This window comes from Dermacentor albipictus, chromosome 4, assembly GCF_038994185.2.
Source record: "Dermacentor albipictus isolate Rhodes 1998 colony chromosome 4, USDA_Dalb.pri_finalv2, whole genome shotgun sequence".
Lineage (NCBI taxonomy): Eukaryota > Metazoa > Arthropoda > Arachnida > Ixodida > Ixodidae > Dermacentor > Dermacentor albipictus.
The window spans coordinates 30,570,274-30,588,105 of record NC_091824.1 but is presented as its reverse complement, the minus strand read 5'-3'; positions in this window follow the sequence as shown (position 1 = coordinate 30,588,105).

The following is a 17,832-nucleotide window of genomic DNA, read 5'->3' as shown; positions in this document are numbered from 1 at the left end:
ACCAGACAGGATTCCGTAAAGGCTACTCAACAATAGACCATATTCATACTATCAATAAGGTGATAGAGAAATGTGCGGAATAAAACCAACCATTATATATAGCTTTCATTGATTACGAGAAAGCGTTTGATTGAGTCGAAACCTCAGCAGTCATGGATGCATTACGGAATCAGGGTGTAGATGAGCCGTATGTAAAAATACTGGATCTATAGCGGTTCCAAAGCCACCGTAGTCCTCCATAAAGAAAGCAACAAAATCATAATAAAGAAAGGCGTCAGGCAGGGTGATACTATTACTCCAGTGCTATTCACAGCGTGTTGTTGGAATCCCACCAATGGCACCGGATGTTGGATCCTCAGTGTTGACACCCGTTATTGCAGTCGCACCGCTGGCACGAGTTGTTGCAAATGGGTCGCAAGCCCCAAGGGTAGCGTTGGCAATGGCGGCCTGGGGCACAACTGGAAGCATCCGAAGGTCCGAGCAAAGCATGAGTCGACTGCTAACAGAACAACTTGTTTATTCAAGCATCGCAAAAGGGCGGCCGGTCAGGTCGACCGAAGTGGAGAGACGGGAGAGCACGTTACTCAACAGAAGAAATCGGAGCCTCTCTCCTGGCGTCCGGGGGCAGCTGCTCTTTTACTCTCGGAGTTGAGGGCAAGAAGGAACGTCATGGGTCGAGGCCACGTGACAGCGAGGCACGGACGAGCTGAGAGACATGTTGAGACAGTGTAGTGACGCATCAGCCGGGCCGGCGCCGGTCAGACCTCCTAGCTTCACACTTGGGGAGCTCCTCTCCCTGGCTGCCGCGCTTTGACAAGCGTGGGCACCAACATGCACACACACGCACACTTGAAGACACGTGGCATTGAAACATGCCTGGACGCGCTTGGCGGGGAGGCGTCGCGGCAGCGCTGAACGGGCCAAAATGTCCGCTGCTTTGAATGAAGCCCCGGCGTCCGTTGCATCCGCGCCGGCAATACCGCGCGTCGTAGGCGAAACGTAACAGACCGCCCCGCCGGGGGAAGGAGATCCCGATGGTCAGGGGGCTGCATCCGCTGTCCGGAGGGATGTCGCTCGATGATGCTCATAACCGAAGTCGGTCGTCCCTCGGCGTTTCTTGAGCGCAGCGCACCGAGAAGGCCTCGTTCTCACGTTCAGGTTCACACAGGACACTGCAAAGTGACTTCGGGAGAGTTGTCATTTTTCTCTCGTTCCCAGCAAGCGTTAGAACTACGCCGAAACTCAGCCGCTCAGTCAGCAAGCACGGCACAACCCTCACTAAGCCATGCCAGGCTCTTTTCCCTTTTATCCTACTGCCTATAGTTCCTTACTGTAGTCTAGCAGCACTCAGAACGCGTCCACAAATCGGAAAATTGCACTACAAAGCATATCATGACATTGAAACACTAAACAAAAGCAATATGTTAAAAATCCTGCCTCAGGAAGAAAAACATCAATAACAAACAATTTTGAGGCTGATTCCCACGTTAGGGGCTTCGACTTAAGCCATCGGCGTTACCATTGAGACTCCCCTTTTTGTAACGCACCTCAAAGGAATGTTGTTGCAAAGCGAGGCTCCAGCGCAGGAGGCGGCCATTTGTGGAAGAGATAGTCTGCAGCCATTGGAGAGGGTAGTGATCCGTCTCGAAGCATCCGAAGCGGAGATCGCAGCGAGCGATCGTACACTAGCTCAGCTGGCAAAACCCCGTAGCCGCAGGCGGCGCGCTCCTCAATGCAAACATCACCCCAGGCAGAAACAGCTCCCAGTCAGTTTGTTGTTCAAACCACAATGCTCTCAACACGCGCTTCATGACGGAGTGGAGCCTCTCAACAGAATGCGACTGGGGGTGGTACACTGAGCTGTGTAACAGCTTTACCCCACACCTTTCGAGAAAAGTTGGCGTCAAAGCGCTAGTAAACTCTGTGCCCTGATCTGATTGGATTTCCGCAGGAAAACCAACTCGCGCAAATATGGACAGTAGTGCATTGACTATCTCAACTGAGCTGAGTTCTTTAAGCGGCACTGTTTCAGGGAACTTTGTCGCTGGGCAGATCACAGTCAAAATGTGTCTGTACCCCGTGGCTGTTACCGGCAGAGGTCCCACTGTATCAATAACGAGCCGTCTAAAAGGCTCCGTAATGATAGGTACGAACTTCAACAGCGCCCTCGATTTGTCCCCTGGTTTGCCCACCCGCTGACATGTGTCGCATGTCTTCACAAAGTGGTCTGCGTCCCGAAAACACCCTGGCCAATAGTAAAGAGACGGTCCTTAGTTTTCTTAACTCCTAGGTGTCCGGACCACGAACCCCCATGCGACAAGCGCAACAGATCCTGACGGTAGCACTGAGGCACGATCAGCTGATCGAACTCCACTCCCCTGCGGTCTAGATACTTCCGGTACAGGGCCCCACCTCTTTCCACAAAGCGAGCATTTTTCTTGGCGATACCTTCCTTGACAATGCAGCGTATGTTTTCTAGGCTGCCATCCTTCTTTTGCTCGGCTATCAAAGCCACCCGGCTGACTTTTAGCAACCTATCAAGTCCGTCTGACGTAGGCGCGATGAGCCAATCTGCAGATAGCTCTTCTAACTTTCCCGCATCGGGCATTTCCTCTCCAGTATCTGGTGCCTTCAACGCTACAGGCTCAATTTTATTCAGTTCGGACGTGCTCTGAATATCAGCTTGCTGCGCCTCTGACCCTTTCTCATTGATCGACAACGTCGGCCCCGCAACTACCGCCTTTGCTGCGAGCTCCCGAACCTTCGATCTGGTTAAGGCCTGAACGCTAGCCTCACCAAACAAAAGCCCCTTCTCGCGCAGGAGGTGATCGGACTTGTTCGAAAATAGGTATGGGTACTGGTGGGGCAGCATAGATGACACTGCGGCCTCCGTCTCAAGCGCTCCGAAAGGTCCTTCAATAAGCACTTTTGCTACAGGCAGACACGCGCTATGAGCTTCCACGGCTTGCTTGATCCATGCGCACTCGCCCGTGAACATATCGGGTTCTGCGTAAGAGGGGTGAACTACATCCATCGTAGCTGCGGAATCACGAAGCACTCGGCACTCTTTCCCGTTCACGAGGAGGTCTCGCATGTAAGGCTCGAGAAGCTTCATGTTCTCGTCAGTGCTGCATAATGACAAAAACACGACTTTTGTTTTTGTTTCCAGACACTGCGCCGAAAAGTGACCCGGCTTCTGGCACGTATAACACACGCGCACTTGCCTCGTCTCGAACCGCTTCCTGCGTTCGGCTTCGGTTGCCGCCGTCTCCTTACGTTCGGTCGGACTGCTTTCACTCGCATCCGCACTACGTGTGTCCCCCTTTGCTCTCATGGGCGTGAACTTCGGCCTCTCAAACTTGGAGCGAAATTCACCCTTTTGACCATCCTTATAGCTCCGCGAGCCCGACGCGTCACAAACTCTTCGGCTAGCTCAGCGGCTCTAGCCACCGTACTAACGTCTGGCCTATCCAAGACCCAGTACCGCACGTTCTCAGGTCACCGACTATAAAACTGTTCTAGCCCGAAACACTGCAGAACTTTCTCGTGGTCACCAAACGCTTTCTCTTCTTTGAGCCACTCCTGCATGTTTGACATAAGCCTGTAGGCAAACTCTGTATATGACTCACTTTTGCCTTTCTCATTTTCCCGAAACTTCCGACGGAACGCCTCCGCTGACAGCCTGTACTTTTTTAGCAGACTCGATTTCACTTGGTCGAAATCCTCTGCCTCCTCTCTATTCAAGCGAGCGACTACGTCGGCCGCCTCGCCGGGTAACAAAGTGAGCAAGCGCTGTGGCCACGTTTCCCGAGAGAACCCCTGCTTCTCGCACGTTCGCTCAAAGTTAACCAGGAACAAACCAATGTCCTCTCCAAGCTTAAACGGCCGCATTAGGTCAGTCATTTTGAACAATACTCGTTCTCCTGCACCGTGTGCCTGACTTCCATTAGCGCGTTCCATCTCCACCTCGAGACGCTTCATTTCCAAAGCGTGGTTACGCTCTTCTTTTTCTTTCTCTTTTTGTTCTTTTCGTTCACGCTCCTGTTTTTTTGCCGTCTCTCTCTCCTCAATGGTCTCAAGGCATTCCGACAGTTCGTCATCCTCAGCTTCCAACTCAAGAATAGCCCTTAGCAGTTCTGGTTTTCTGAGTTTGTCTGAGACATCCAGACCCAACTCTCTTGCAAGCTCCAGCAATTTCGGTTTGCGCAACGACTTCAAATCCATGGCTGCTGTGAATGCTGCTTTCTCTACCGGCTACTATTGTCTTGCCGCAAACTAACCCGGCAGCAACGACAACCACGATTACCAGCTCTGTTTCTGACACTAACAAAAGCCTGGCGAAACTTAGAAGAAGAAATTCCCGCACTTACCAAACCTCGCAGCCAAGAATTCAGCGCAGTCGTTCCGCTGCAGGCAACCAGTCATCACACAGGGCTCGTTGCACTGCTCCTGGATGGTCGTTGTGCTGCTCAGCATACAGTCAACCGCATATCTTCGCTGCTGGCCTCCGTTGTCGCGATCCCACCGCTGACAACCAGCTGTTGGAATCTCACCGATGGCACCGGTTGTTGGATCCTCAGTGCTGACACCCGTTATTGCAGTCGCACCGCTGGCACGAGTTGTTGCAAATACGTCGCAAGCCCCAAGGGTAGTGTTGGCCTGGCGGCCTGGGGCACAACTGGAAGCAACCGAAGGTCCTGGCAAAGCATGAGTCGACTGCTGAACAACGTGTTTATTCTAGCATCGCAAAAGAGCGGCCGGTCAGGTCGACCGAAGTGGAGAGACGGGAGAGCACGTTACTCAACAGAAGAAATCAGAGCCTCTCTCCTGGCGTCCGGGGGCAGCTGCTCTTAAAGGGGAGCTGAAGCGGTTTTCAATTTCCATGAATGGCTGGGATTTGGAAGAACATACCTAATAATTTACGGTTCCGACATTTTTTTCTTTGTTTTGTTAATATAAGGGGCGGAAATCGCTTTCTAAATCACCCCCGCGGACACGCCCCCATCGCTTTCCGGAGCGCCGGGTGAGGAGGTTACCAGAGGAGAGGAAACGCGCGAGAGGAGAGGAAACGCGCGCGGCACGCCGCCGGCGGCGCGCCGCGTGCCGCGAAACCTGCCGCGGAACCGGTTTGGTCTGCCGCGCAGAGGATGGGTGGAGGAGCCATTTTCGGCGGCTTGCCGAGTGCCGCGAACCAATGAGAGACCTCCGGGCTACTCTCGGAGTTGAGGGAAAGAGGGAACGTCACGGGTCGAGGCCACGTGACAGCGAGGCACGGACGAGCTGAGAGACATGTTGAGACGAGTGTAGTGACGCATCAGCCGGGCCGGCGCCAGTCAGACCTCCTCGCTTCACACTTGGGGAGCTCCTCTCCCCGGCTGCCGCGCTTTGACAAGCGTGGGCACACACACACACACGCACACACGAAGACACGTGGCACTGAAACACGCCTGGACGCGCTTGGCGGGGAGGCTTTGCGGCAGCTCCGAACGGGCCATAATGTCCGCCGCTTTGAACGAAGCCTCGGCGTCCGTTGCATCCGCGCTGGCTATACCGCGCGTCGTAGGCGAAACGTAACAGTTTTTACAGGAGATATTCAGAGACCTGGATTGGGAAGAAATGGGGATAAAAGTTAATGGAGAATACCTTAGTAACTTGCGATTCGCTGATGATATTGCCTTGCTTAGTAACTCAGGGGACCAACTGCAATGCATGCTCACTGATCTGGAGAGGCAAAGCAGAAGAGTGGTTCTAAAAATTAATCTGCAGAAAACTAAAGTAATGTTTAACAGTCTCGGAAGAGAACAGCAGTTTACAATAGGCAGCCAGGCACTGGAAGTCGTAAGGGAATAGATCTACTTAGGGCAGGTAGTGACTGCGGATCCGGATCATGAGACAGAAATAATCAGAAGAATAAGAATGGGCTGGGGTGCGTTTGGCAGGCATTCTCAGATCATGAACAGCAGGTTGCCATTATCCCTCAAAAGAAAAGTGTATAATAGCTGTGTCTTACCAGTACTCAACTACGGGGCAGAAACCTGGAGGCTTACGAAAAGGGTTCTACTCAAATTGAGGACGACGCAACGAGCTATGGAAAGAAGAACGATGGGCTTAATATTAAGGGGGGGGGGATAAGAAGAGAGCAGATTGTGTGAGGGAACAAACGCGAGTTAATGATATCTTAGTTGAAATCAAGAAAAAGAAATGGGCATGAGCAGGGCATGTAATGAGGAGGGAAGATAACCAATGGTCATAAAGAGTTACGGACTGGATTTCAAGAGAAGGGAAGCGTAGCAGGGGGCGGCAGACAGTTAGTAAGAAGTTTGCAGGTACAACATGGCCACGATTAGCGCATGACTGGGGTAGTTGGAGAAGTATGGGAGAGGCCTTTGTCCTGCAGGGGGCGTAACCAGGTTGATGATGATGATGACGACGATGATGATGATGCAAGGCATCCCTACCTTGCTTCGAAATGTATGAGCTTCCATTTGAGTTATCATAAATTGTTTCTTTCCTGATTTCGTTTTCCTGAATGGTTTTCCTGTACAGATACCTCAACAATCTCCCAGTCCATTTACTTTCTTCCATATTCCTCAGCCGTTCTACATAATCAATCTTACTGCGAGCTTCCCTCACCTCAGAACTAGTCCAGCCCACATCACCCTGCACAGCTTCATTTATTGTATAGTCTTCCCGTGAGCGCCCAATGCGAGGCGTCCCACTGACCTTTGGTTCCCACCGACTCCTGATTGTATCCCTTGTAAGATTTGGAGTCGGGCTTGTAGGACGGTCGGAAGAACTTTGGGCGACAGGACTAGGCGAGCAGGATTTATTTACATTATTTACAGTTTAAACAAGACATACATCGACAGTCCAATGTGGCTCCCAAATGGAGCCCGCAAGACGAAGCATACAGCAAACGAGCACACAGCTCACGAGTACATTTCGAGCACGACAACGAGCCCAGAGCACGACGACGAGCACACTCTAGCAGCCGACAATCGCTGCTTATAAGCGCTCCGTTGGACGTCATCGTTCGACGTCATCGCAGACTACACGCCTTTTTGGAGGAGGGCTCACACACACGTGCCGCACAGGTTTCAGTGCCGCTCTCTCGAGGGCCGACGACCTTTGCAGCGCAGTCGTCGTGGTATCCATTGTCTTGCGTCGCCATAGCCAGGTGGTCACGCCCGACCCCAGCCGGCGCCTCTAAATTCCAGAGCTGCCTTTTTTTTTTTCTAGTCGCCACGTGTGTCGGCAGACTGCGACGAATCCTGGGGCCCCCGTACCTCAAAGCGCCCTTTTGCCAGGGAGGCTCCCCCCTGCCGCAGAGAGACCATGACGACCCGGCAAATTAACCAACAATGCACGGGGCGCCAAACGTGGCCAGCCCTGCTGTTGTCAACGATCCTCCAAATGCCACGCATGGTCGCTTAGCGTTGTCGTCCTCGCTCGTTCTCTGAAGGGCGCCGCCATCGCGGGTCGGTCGAAGCACGTGCAGCGGGCTGAAATAGCCGGCACGTTGCCACCCCGGCAGGCCATTGCTAACACCCTGATTTAAAGCAAACAACCACATTTCCAAAAGTAAGGCCTGGAACCATTACACCTTTCCACATGCCTCGGAGCACCTCGTACGTATTGTATCCCCATAGCGTTCTGTGCTTTATTATGGCTGCATTTCTCTTCCCCTTCACTGTTATTGTTTTTTCCTGTGTTTCCATATATCTATCGCCTTCGTTTATCCGTATACTAAGGTATCTATATTCTCTTACCCGACGTATTTCCTGGCCCTGTATTGCCACTGTCTGTTCACTGTTTTCATTGGATACCATAACACCTGATTTTCTAACACTAAATTTCAAACCTAAATTATTGCATTCCTGTTCACTGATATTAACCAGACGTTGCAAATCACTTTGCTTAAGTGTTAGCTAGCAACACATTCTCATCCGCTTAAAATAAACCTGGAAGCTGCTGCTCTACTACTGCACTCGCCTGTTTGTATGAGAGATTAAACCCGATATTACTTCCTTCTAGCGTCCTCTCCATCCTCACCATGTACAGTACTCACGGATTGAAATAGGACATTCGGAGTGCGTGGCCGTCGCTACATGCAGCGCCCCCCGTGGATGCTCATAGAACCAAGGTGCTGCATTGTGGTATAGCGCGAGGGGGAGAACATCTACGGCGCAGAATTACTCCTTCCGGTCGCCAACGGGCCGGCCTGTGATTTACCACACTGCCTGCGTGGCGCTGCAAGGCTTGCGCGTTCGTGTGCCGACCGAAATGGTTCGGCGGTGCGCATTGCCCGTTTTGCGGCGGCGTCTGCTTGCGGATCTTGCTTGCGCGTTTTGGCGATGCGGCACGCATGCTGTGCAGTTAAGACACAGGATTAAGCTACGTGATAGCGCCGTACGTGCCTTCATTGACATGATCAACACGTGCACAAAAGAAAAGAAAGTTTATTTTGTCCGTTTTGTAACGACAAAAAAGAAAAGAAGCAGTCACAGGCCTGTCCTCGTGCAACATTTAAACGAAGTCTTAGTATTTTGTTGGTTCGCCACTAGCAGCGAATACGGAGGCAATTCTGCGTGGCAAGCTTTCGTAGAGGCTATCGCCCAAGGAAGAAGGCGCTAGCTTCTCCCATTCTTCTTGAAGAGCCGCGTACAGGTTGTCCGAAGAACACCTGTGGAATGGCCGACGAGACAGGGCCTTCTTTATTTCAGCCCATACATTCTCAATAATATTAACGTCCGCACCTTGCGGAGGCCAGTTTAGCACCATCACACACTTGTCTTCCAGCAGGCGAGTCACGGATGCTACGGTGTGAACTGGGCTCCGGTCGTGCTCGAAGTAAAACAAGCCGTCCTTAGATGGGCCAACCAGGGCGTACGGCATAAGGACAGTGTCGAGGAGGTCTAAGTATGCTGCGGCATCAAAGCGGCTGTCCGGGCGTACAAGCGGACCCAAGCTGTCTTTGCAAATACACCCCCACACGTTCACGCTACATCGACCGCTGCTTGCAACACGATGCAGATTTGGAGTGTCGAACCTGGCCGAAGGAAGCGGAAAGAACACAAGACATTATTTTACTTCACTGCGATTGATAACCGCGACAATAGGGGTCCGGCTCTTGAATGTTGGCAGAATGCACTGCTTTAGTGACCATTTCTACGAACTGCTTGTGTCCAACCCACGAAACAAGGCGCTCATGAAAAGTTTTTTGGTGTGCGCTCTGCTGACAGGCGCTTCTGCTGACGTCAGTACGACCAACAATGCCGAGTGTTATCATTTCGAGGCTGAATAAAGAAGGCAGTTTCTCGTCGGCTACTACACAGGTGTTCGCACGAAATAAGCTATTCTTTTGTGGAGATGTTTATCATATCTACGAACGCACACAAGGCGCAATCTCGCAGCTGGATTCCGTGTCTTGCTTGCACAGCATGCGTGCCGCATCGCCAAAGCACGTGCAATGAGAGCGTCGTCTGCTCGCGCAGGTGTGCACCGTCGAGCCATTTCGATCAGCACACGAAAGCGCGCAAGCCTTGCAGCGCCACACTGGCAGTATGTTAAACCACAGGCCGGCTCTTTGGCGACCGGAAGGAGTAATTCTGCTCCGGAGATGTTCTCCCCCTCACGCTATACCACAATGCAGCACCTTGGTTCCATGAGCATCCACGGGGGGCGCTGCATGTAGCGACGGCCACGCGCTCCGAGTGTCCTATTTCAATCCGTGAGTACTGTACATTATAAGCAGCAATGGGGATAAAGGCCACCCATGCTTCAGTCATGTGTTCATATAAACTTTCTTCTCGCTCCTCATCCCTTCCCATTCAACGCAAACGGCATTTTCTAGGTAAATCTCTCTCAAAAGCTGTAGACAATCGTGACCTAAGCCTTCCCCTTCCAGAATATCCCACAAAATCTTGCGGTCTACGTTGTCATACGCTCTTGTAATGTCTAAAAAGGCCACATATAACGGTCTGCTTTCTACTCTTGATATTTCAATACACTGAGTAAGAACAAATAAGTTGTCATCCAAACGCGTACCTATTGGGAAACCCTTCTGAAGTAATCCCAAAATGTCATAATTCTCTGCCCATGTTTGCAGCTTTAATTTGATTGCCTGCATTGCTAGCCTGTACATTACCGAAGTAATGGTCAACGGTCTATACGAGTGAATTCTATATTTCTTCCCCTTACCTTTGTAAATTAAATTCATTCTACTTTGTCGCCAACTGTCTGGTATTCGTCTATCTTTTGAAGCTTTTTCCACCGTTTTCAGCAGAGCTTCCTTACTTTTTGGGCCCAGTTCATTATTCAGCCTGACGGGAACCTCGTCTATCCCTGTGGCTGTGCGCTTAGGAATTTTCTCTTCGGCTTTCTTCCAGTTGAAATTTGTCAGCACCAGCTACTTTTCCACCTGGTTCTCTTTCATGCTCTTTTTTTTCTTCAAGTAAAACCTCGTCATTGCCTTGTAAAGATTCGGCTGTTATTTTTCGGGTGTAATTTATTGCCGCTTTCCCTTCCATTTTGTTTCCATCTTCGTTTAGGATATGTTGTATTGTTGTTGACATCCTGCCTAATAAATTTATGTAGTTCCAAAATATTCTAGGTGCGGCCTCCTTTTCCTCACGTGTCTCTGACAACCAACGTTCACTTTCACCTTTTATTTTTTGCATGCACCACTATTTGAACCATAGAATTTTTCTCCCCGTATATTTCCAATTTACTTGCTACTTTATCCAGCGGCAACTGCGCTTCTTTGCCTGCCTGTGGTCTCGAGATGCTCTCTGTCGTTCGGCGATCGCTTCTCGTATCTCCCTATTCCACCAGCTTTTCGGTTTCTTTTTTCCTTTTCAAGGAACATGTTGTTTCTCTTTCCTCTTTCCGTAGTCGTTATTAGACTGAGAAGCTCACTATATTCCCACTCTAGACAATTTGCCAAGTCCTTCCTCGACTCTAACTATATTTGTTATTTGTCCAGAGTTCAAATTTGGACTGATCATTTTGCATTCCTTGCTCTTTCCCAACTACATATCCCATTTTCAAAATGATGTGTTTATGGTCACTCCCTATGCTGCTATACTCTTCCTCATCAATGACCATTTCCCTCAACTTATCATGAATTCCTTCTGTCATCAGACAGTAATCAATAGTTGATTGCCGGTTTCCAACTTTCCACGTGATCTGCCCTTCACACTTAAGCCCTGTATTCACGATAACGAGTTTATGTTGCTCACAAAGGTCTAGCATTGACTTCCCGTTGTTATCGGTATAGCCATCTAAATCCTGTATGTGGGCATTTATGTCACCTAATAGGATAATTTCAGCATCATTCCCGAAACCCTTAATATCAGCACTTAAGCATTCCACTAACTCTTTATTATTCTCTGTGCAACTATTTCCTGCCTACAAATATATAACGCCCAGCCAAGTTTTTTCCCACTTATTGTACCTGATAACCACAGATGCTCTTGACATTTTGAATTTACTCTTTTCCGTTCGGCTCCCTGATGGATGAGCATTCCGACTCCCCCTCCCTTTCTTTACGATTTATTTCTGTTGCACCCTTCCCAAACATAATTCTCAATCACTGGCGGCTCTTCCGAGTCTCTGAGGTGCGTTCCTGTAACAGCATACACTTCTATTTGTTCTTTGTTTAACTCCTCCTCAATCTCTGCCCACTTTTCCTTTCTTCTGCCGACATGCAGGTTTATGTGGCCTATTGCATGGCGAGCTCTTTTTCCTCCTTTTTGTGTTATTGACAGCGATGCTATTCTGAGGTTTCCTTAGGGGACCTTCTTCATTACTACCTGCACTGGCCTCCTGAGTTTCTTCTGCCGACATGCAGGTTTATGTGGCCTATTGCATGGCGAGCTCTTTTTCCTCCTTTTTGTGTTATTGACAGCGATGCTATTCTGAGGTTTCCTTAGGGGACCTTCTTCATTACTATCTGCACTGGCCTCCTGAGCGCCCGTCGGCCCCTTAAAAAAGCAACAGCGCGACCGCAAGTTGCCAGCCCACTTCTCGTGCAAGCCTGTAACCGAAGTGAATCTCGTCTCGTTGAAAATGACCCCACCTTCTCACTTCCCTGCTTACTTCGACAACCTCGAAGACTTCCTCTCGGCTCATTTTCCATATCGCCTCATTAGCAGCCAGTACGGCTCTTTGTACGTGACTCACGTACAGGCACCTCCAGCACCGTGCACACCACGATCTGCACCTGAGGGAACAGGTCGCGGAAGTCGTCCATCCGCTTCGCCAAGTGCTCGGCTAGTCCTGTCCCTTTCTTCATTAGGACGTCATTTAGCCCACCTGCTACTATGACAAGGTTGCGTACCTGGGCATCTTCCGCGAGCTTTACTTTTGCTCGCGCCATGACAGAACTCAGCGTCCGCCCCGGAAATGTCCTTACCGCCACTCTTTTATCGCGTTTCACCCGCTCCACAATTGCTTCTGAGCATTTTGCCAGGTTTGAGTTGCCGGCGATAATCCCCATTTCACTCTAGCCTACCTCTCCCTGCTTCCCTTTGTCCTTTTCCGCCTGATTCGGACTCGACAAAGGGGTACTGACCCCTGCGCTCCTGCTTTTTCTGCGTGGCGGCCTCAACGTTGGTGCCGCTCTTTCCAGCTAACCCCTCACCACGTTGCACGCTTTCCACGTACTTTGCTGTGGCTCCCTCTCATTTCACGTCGGGGGACTGCGTTCCATTGTCAAGACCGTACTCGTTCACAATGGCGACCCTGTTCAGCTTTTTCTCGGCTACTTCAAGTATATTTTTCCACTACCTTCCGTGCATCACGCTCCTTATTTAGCTTATCAGGATGGATGGATGGATGTTGTGAGCGTCCCCTTTGGAACGGGGCGGTGGGTTGCGCCACCAAGCTCTTCCTATTATACTGTATAATGCCTACCTAAGTTAAGAAAGAAAAAAAAAACACTGTGAACTCCTACAACCAAATTTTCTGACTCCCTATTGCGAACTTTGCTTTTGTACGCCTCCGTTTTCTTTCGTTTCCCTGCTTTTCTTCCACCAGTCTTCCCATCGCCTCTTACTAATCTTTATTGCGGACATGTTTACTTTTCCACTGCCCTCGCAGAACCAAAGGGCTTCAAGGAGTCTAGTGGTGCCTAAATCGACCGCTGAGCAGACGTCTTCACATTCTAATTAAACATGCTCTATCGTTTCCCTATAGCTTAAACGCAGCAGGCACATGCTTCTTCTTCCTTCTTATATCTCGCTTTATAAGTACGTGTTCTAAAGCATCCCGATCTCACTTCGAAAAGTAATGAGCTTCTCTTTGAGTTATCATAAATTGTTTCTTTCCTGATTTCGTTATTTCCTCTTGAGTAGTTACTCATGGCAGGTTTCTTTTCCATTGCCGTCACCCATGAGATTATTCTGCCTTTCCGCTTGACGTTCTTTGTTGCTGTGTTTCCCACCCTACAGGCCGCATACTTGCTGTAAGCTTCCTAGTTCTTTTCCTAGACATGTGAATCAATGTTTTTGCTGTACAGGTACCTCAACAGACACTAGCGCCACAGGAGATCAGACACTAGCGCCACAGATCCCTCTAGTGACTATTGTACGAAATTATACGGTGCACATGCTCGGAACTCATGGAAAACAACACGCTCGCGATGGGATTGGTGCGGGCCCCTTATTTCCCCGCACTTTGCAGCACCCCCCATTTGCTATCTAGCATGACAGAGAACGCTGTGACCGTAAAATAAAGATGTCTGCATATGAATTGTTTTTCGCCACCTTGGTAAGTACGCTAGTTAACGGAAAAGCTTTAAGGCACAGTGAATGAGGTCCCGTTATGCAGGGTCCCTTCTCGCCTTTTTTTTTCTTTTTCGTTAACGTGTTGCTCTAATCGGCACGGGAATCGTCGATACCGCATAAAGGCACTCTTGTGTACACCGTCTAATTCCCCCATCTTTCTGTTTTGATCTCTTTCATGGAGATCGTGACTGCCTTCTGAGCCAGTCGTCGCTGAACGTTGACCGCGACCGGTATACAGTGGCCTAGAACGAGGGTCTCGAAACTTTTTTGGCCAGGGGCTGGAATATGGCGGCCATCTATTCGTAAACAAATAAATTCGTAAACATAACTAACTGTACTGGGCGTAGGACTGTAAGCATTAGTGCCCAATTAGTCGACATGCCTTCTTCAAATAACCTTTTATTTTAATTAGTTGCGTTGAGCTTCTGAGAAGGACCATATAACTTTTTTTAGAATTACAATTTCGCGTTTGCCGCCAAGTCTCCAGGGGCGTGTTGATTTGAAATAGGATTAGACATTTGCGGTGGCATACAAGCATGCTCACATTTCCCGGTGACACGCATTTTTCTTGCTTTTTCGCAGCAATCCTATGTGCACTACGCAGATATCTATCGGACGTTGAGGTTGTTTGGGAAACGCCACTATTCTTTAGAAAGGGCCCACATGTTCTGCTGGTGTGTCGGTGCCCCATGTTGCGTACTCCAGGGTAGCGTACCGTACTGCTGCCGAGAAGTAGCGGCGCCTGCCTAACGAAGCTCGACCGACATTACTTATTGGGTAGCGTGGCGTTGTCGGTGGACTGCAGGCATCCGGTAGACCATGGCGACCGAGCAAGGGCGAGACGTTTTGCTAGTGCGAAACTTGCACGGTTTATTCAGACGGTAGTTGAAAGAAAATAAGAAAAGCGTGAAGTATATAAAAGTACATTTCGGAGCCCCTTAAATAGGCTCTCTACAAGTGTGGGCGGGATCTTGCTTCCGTCGATGTCACGTGACAGGCACAGAGAGAGGGCCGCCAAGTCCACGAACGACGTGGACCGAAGCGGAAACTGTTTAGCAATATATAACGTGTTTCTATCATGACTGCGTACGTAAGGTCCCTCTATAATTTCCAAGGTAGCGCCATCTGCCGCGCGCGCCACCTAGGAAGTTCCTGTAGCAGACGGCGCCCACGCTAAGCCGCGGCATTCGGGAGGTGAAAAAATATCTGCATACGCGCGGAAATAAAACGTACTGGTGCCTGACTCTGGCGAAAAACGAAAGAAGGAGCCGAACTGCTAAATTTAGTCCTTTAATTTCAAATGAGCGCTCCAAGAAAATAGCTCAAGAGAGCGTAATGAGGGCTGGATCGCCTCGATTCTGCGTGTTTACATTTCGTTCGTTTGTGCTCAATCACCGCGCGAGCCTCGGTGACTGCTTGCGCTTAATCCCGTATGCACAGTGAAATCTTTTGCATGTAAGTGTGCTGCGTACATTTAGCGGTTGCACTGAACGAAGAAGTCGTGTAAAAATGAAGGCTGACAGTCGCTTGGACCGAAAAACTTTCGACATAACGTCGCTCAAACGCGCGATTATCAAAGCGCGCGACCCTCACGGCAACTAAACAACATCCTGTGTGTGTGTGGAAACGAGTGCGCCAACAGTCTTCTTGCCACTGAGTGTGTCTGTCGTGTAGCGATTACACGACGACTGCTGTGTCTTGTGGTTCAATGCTACGAGCCAGTGCAACTGTCGTGACATGATGAAGAGGCGGTATGGATCGTGTCAGCGTGTCTCCTCGATCGTGTTCTGGCTGCCAGGGCGATCTGATCTCGCGGCACACCAATATCAAGCGTAGTGTGTGCGCGTGTGTGAATGCGTTTGATTGTTCTCGTGAACCGTGCGACGTCGCCGCGTAAACTCGAATCATGACGCGCATTGTTGTCTTGATCCCTTTTCGCCTCCGTGCACCGCTAAAGCCCCGTAAGAATTAGAGATCCCTCATGCGAAACGGACGCGGATTGGCCCAGCTATTACTGCACTGTGTTTCGCTGGCAATCCGTGTATCGCTTGTGGCGTTTTCTTATGTTCATTTGCAGTTGTGTGTTTTTCATCAGTAAAATGGCATTGCCGATTACTGAAACATCTTCGAGTGTAAGGGAAACTTGGAACGAGCTCGCAGGCTGTATGTAATGTACTTTGGTATACTGTATTGCGCGTTATTATTTGACGGCCAGTAGCAGTGGCTATGCAGTATTCGTTTTTAAAAATAGCATAATGCAGGCACTTAGCAATATATTTATTCACATATGCAATGCACAAGATACGATTAGGATATTGGAAATTACTTTTTGGACATGTTGTAAAGCGCAGTTAACAACGCGCGCACAAACACAGGAAAGTGTAAAAGTAGAATTCGCTGCTGAATTTTATTTTTTATCGCACGTAACGCAATGCGGATATTTGTCAGCGAGTTAATGCGTTTCTGCCCCACTATTTACTTGTATGCTAGGTCATACTGCACTTGCTAAGTCAACGGGCTCGTAATGCACTAAAATCAGTAATCTCCACAAACTTCGGCCGTCAACATTCATGCGCGCGAATGGAATAATACTGCAGTTCTGCACACACAGGTATATATATACTTTCTCTCGCACCTTCATATCCCTCTACGTTACTTTCCTCGCATAGTCGTGCAGTTATATACCGACCGTTCAGTCTTTCCGTCCATTTCTATGCAACCAGAATTACCTTATGGTTAGGTTTTGTTTGCTGCGCGGAATGCAAAATAACTTCTTGTCGTCCTCCGTCTGATCTCGGCACCCATCCGCACAGCAACAAGGCATTTCGGTCCTTCGCATCCTAGGTCATACCGATCTATTCAGCGGGCTCACAGCGAACTAAAATAAATAATCTCCACAAACTTCGGCCCTCAACATTCATGCACGCGAGTGAAATACTATCACCGCTCGACACACGCACGTGTATACTTTCTATCGCACCTTTGTATCGTTGTATGTTACTTGCCTCGCATAGTCCTGCTGTTCAAAGTCCGATGGTTCAAAGTCCGACCGTGCGATTCTGTGTAACCATACTTTTCGTCTGGTTAGGTTGTGGTTGCCGCGCGCGATGCAGAATAACTTCTTGCCATCCTTCGTCCGGTTTCGGCACTCAACCGCACAGCAACAGGGCATTTCGGACCACCCAGAACGAAATTATCGCACCGATGTGCATAGCACAACAGCCTAGACGCGCGCACTTCGCCCGGCGCGCAGGAACTTTCATGGCGGCAAAGGGGCGGAGCAAGGTCACATGTCACCGATCAGCCTATCGCGGGCGTTGTCGGCTGGATCAAAGCCTGGCGGTACTTTTAAATGATTGAGGGACTTTATGCGTACGAAGTGAGCAGCGCCTAATGGGCTCCCAGCGGCAGCTTTCAAACGCTCGCTTATACGCGTCGTGCACGCCGACGGACGCGCCACTGGTGGCGGCCTTGCGCAGAACACGCGGGAGAGGAGCCTGGCGCGCGCCGTAGTTTGTTGTGTCGTTGATCGTGCTGCTCTGTCTTATTCACGTTTTCAGAGCAAGATAGGCAACACCATTCTCACGTGTGGGGTGTCCAAAGCTTGAGGGAATGTCGAAGAAGAATTGTTGCAAGGTGGGGGGCTCAAATACCGGTGAAAACGTGCCGGCGATACGGTTCTAATCATTCCCGACAAAGCCTCATCAGCGGGAGCAACGGTAGCAAAAATGGATCGTCGCTTTGAAGGGAAATTTCTTGTTCTCATCCTTTCCTTTGTCTCGTCGGTGTTTTTTTCCACTCGATCATAGTTAGACGCGTGAGCAACGAAATTCGTCTGCAGAGCAGCATGAGGTTTAAAGGCATTTCGCTAAAGTTCGGAATGCTGTTGGCCGCTTATATTGTTTTCCGCTTCTTATACCGCGTGGCGCTAGCTAGGCAGCACGACTGCACGAGCGCATTGCGTTGTATGTTAAAGCTACAGAAGTTTGCAAGAACTGAAATTGTTGGTTTCATTTGGCGCGGTAAATCCTCGCACCAGGTGTCA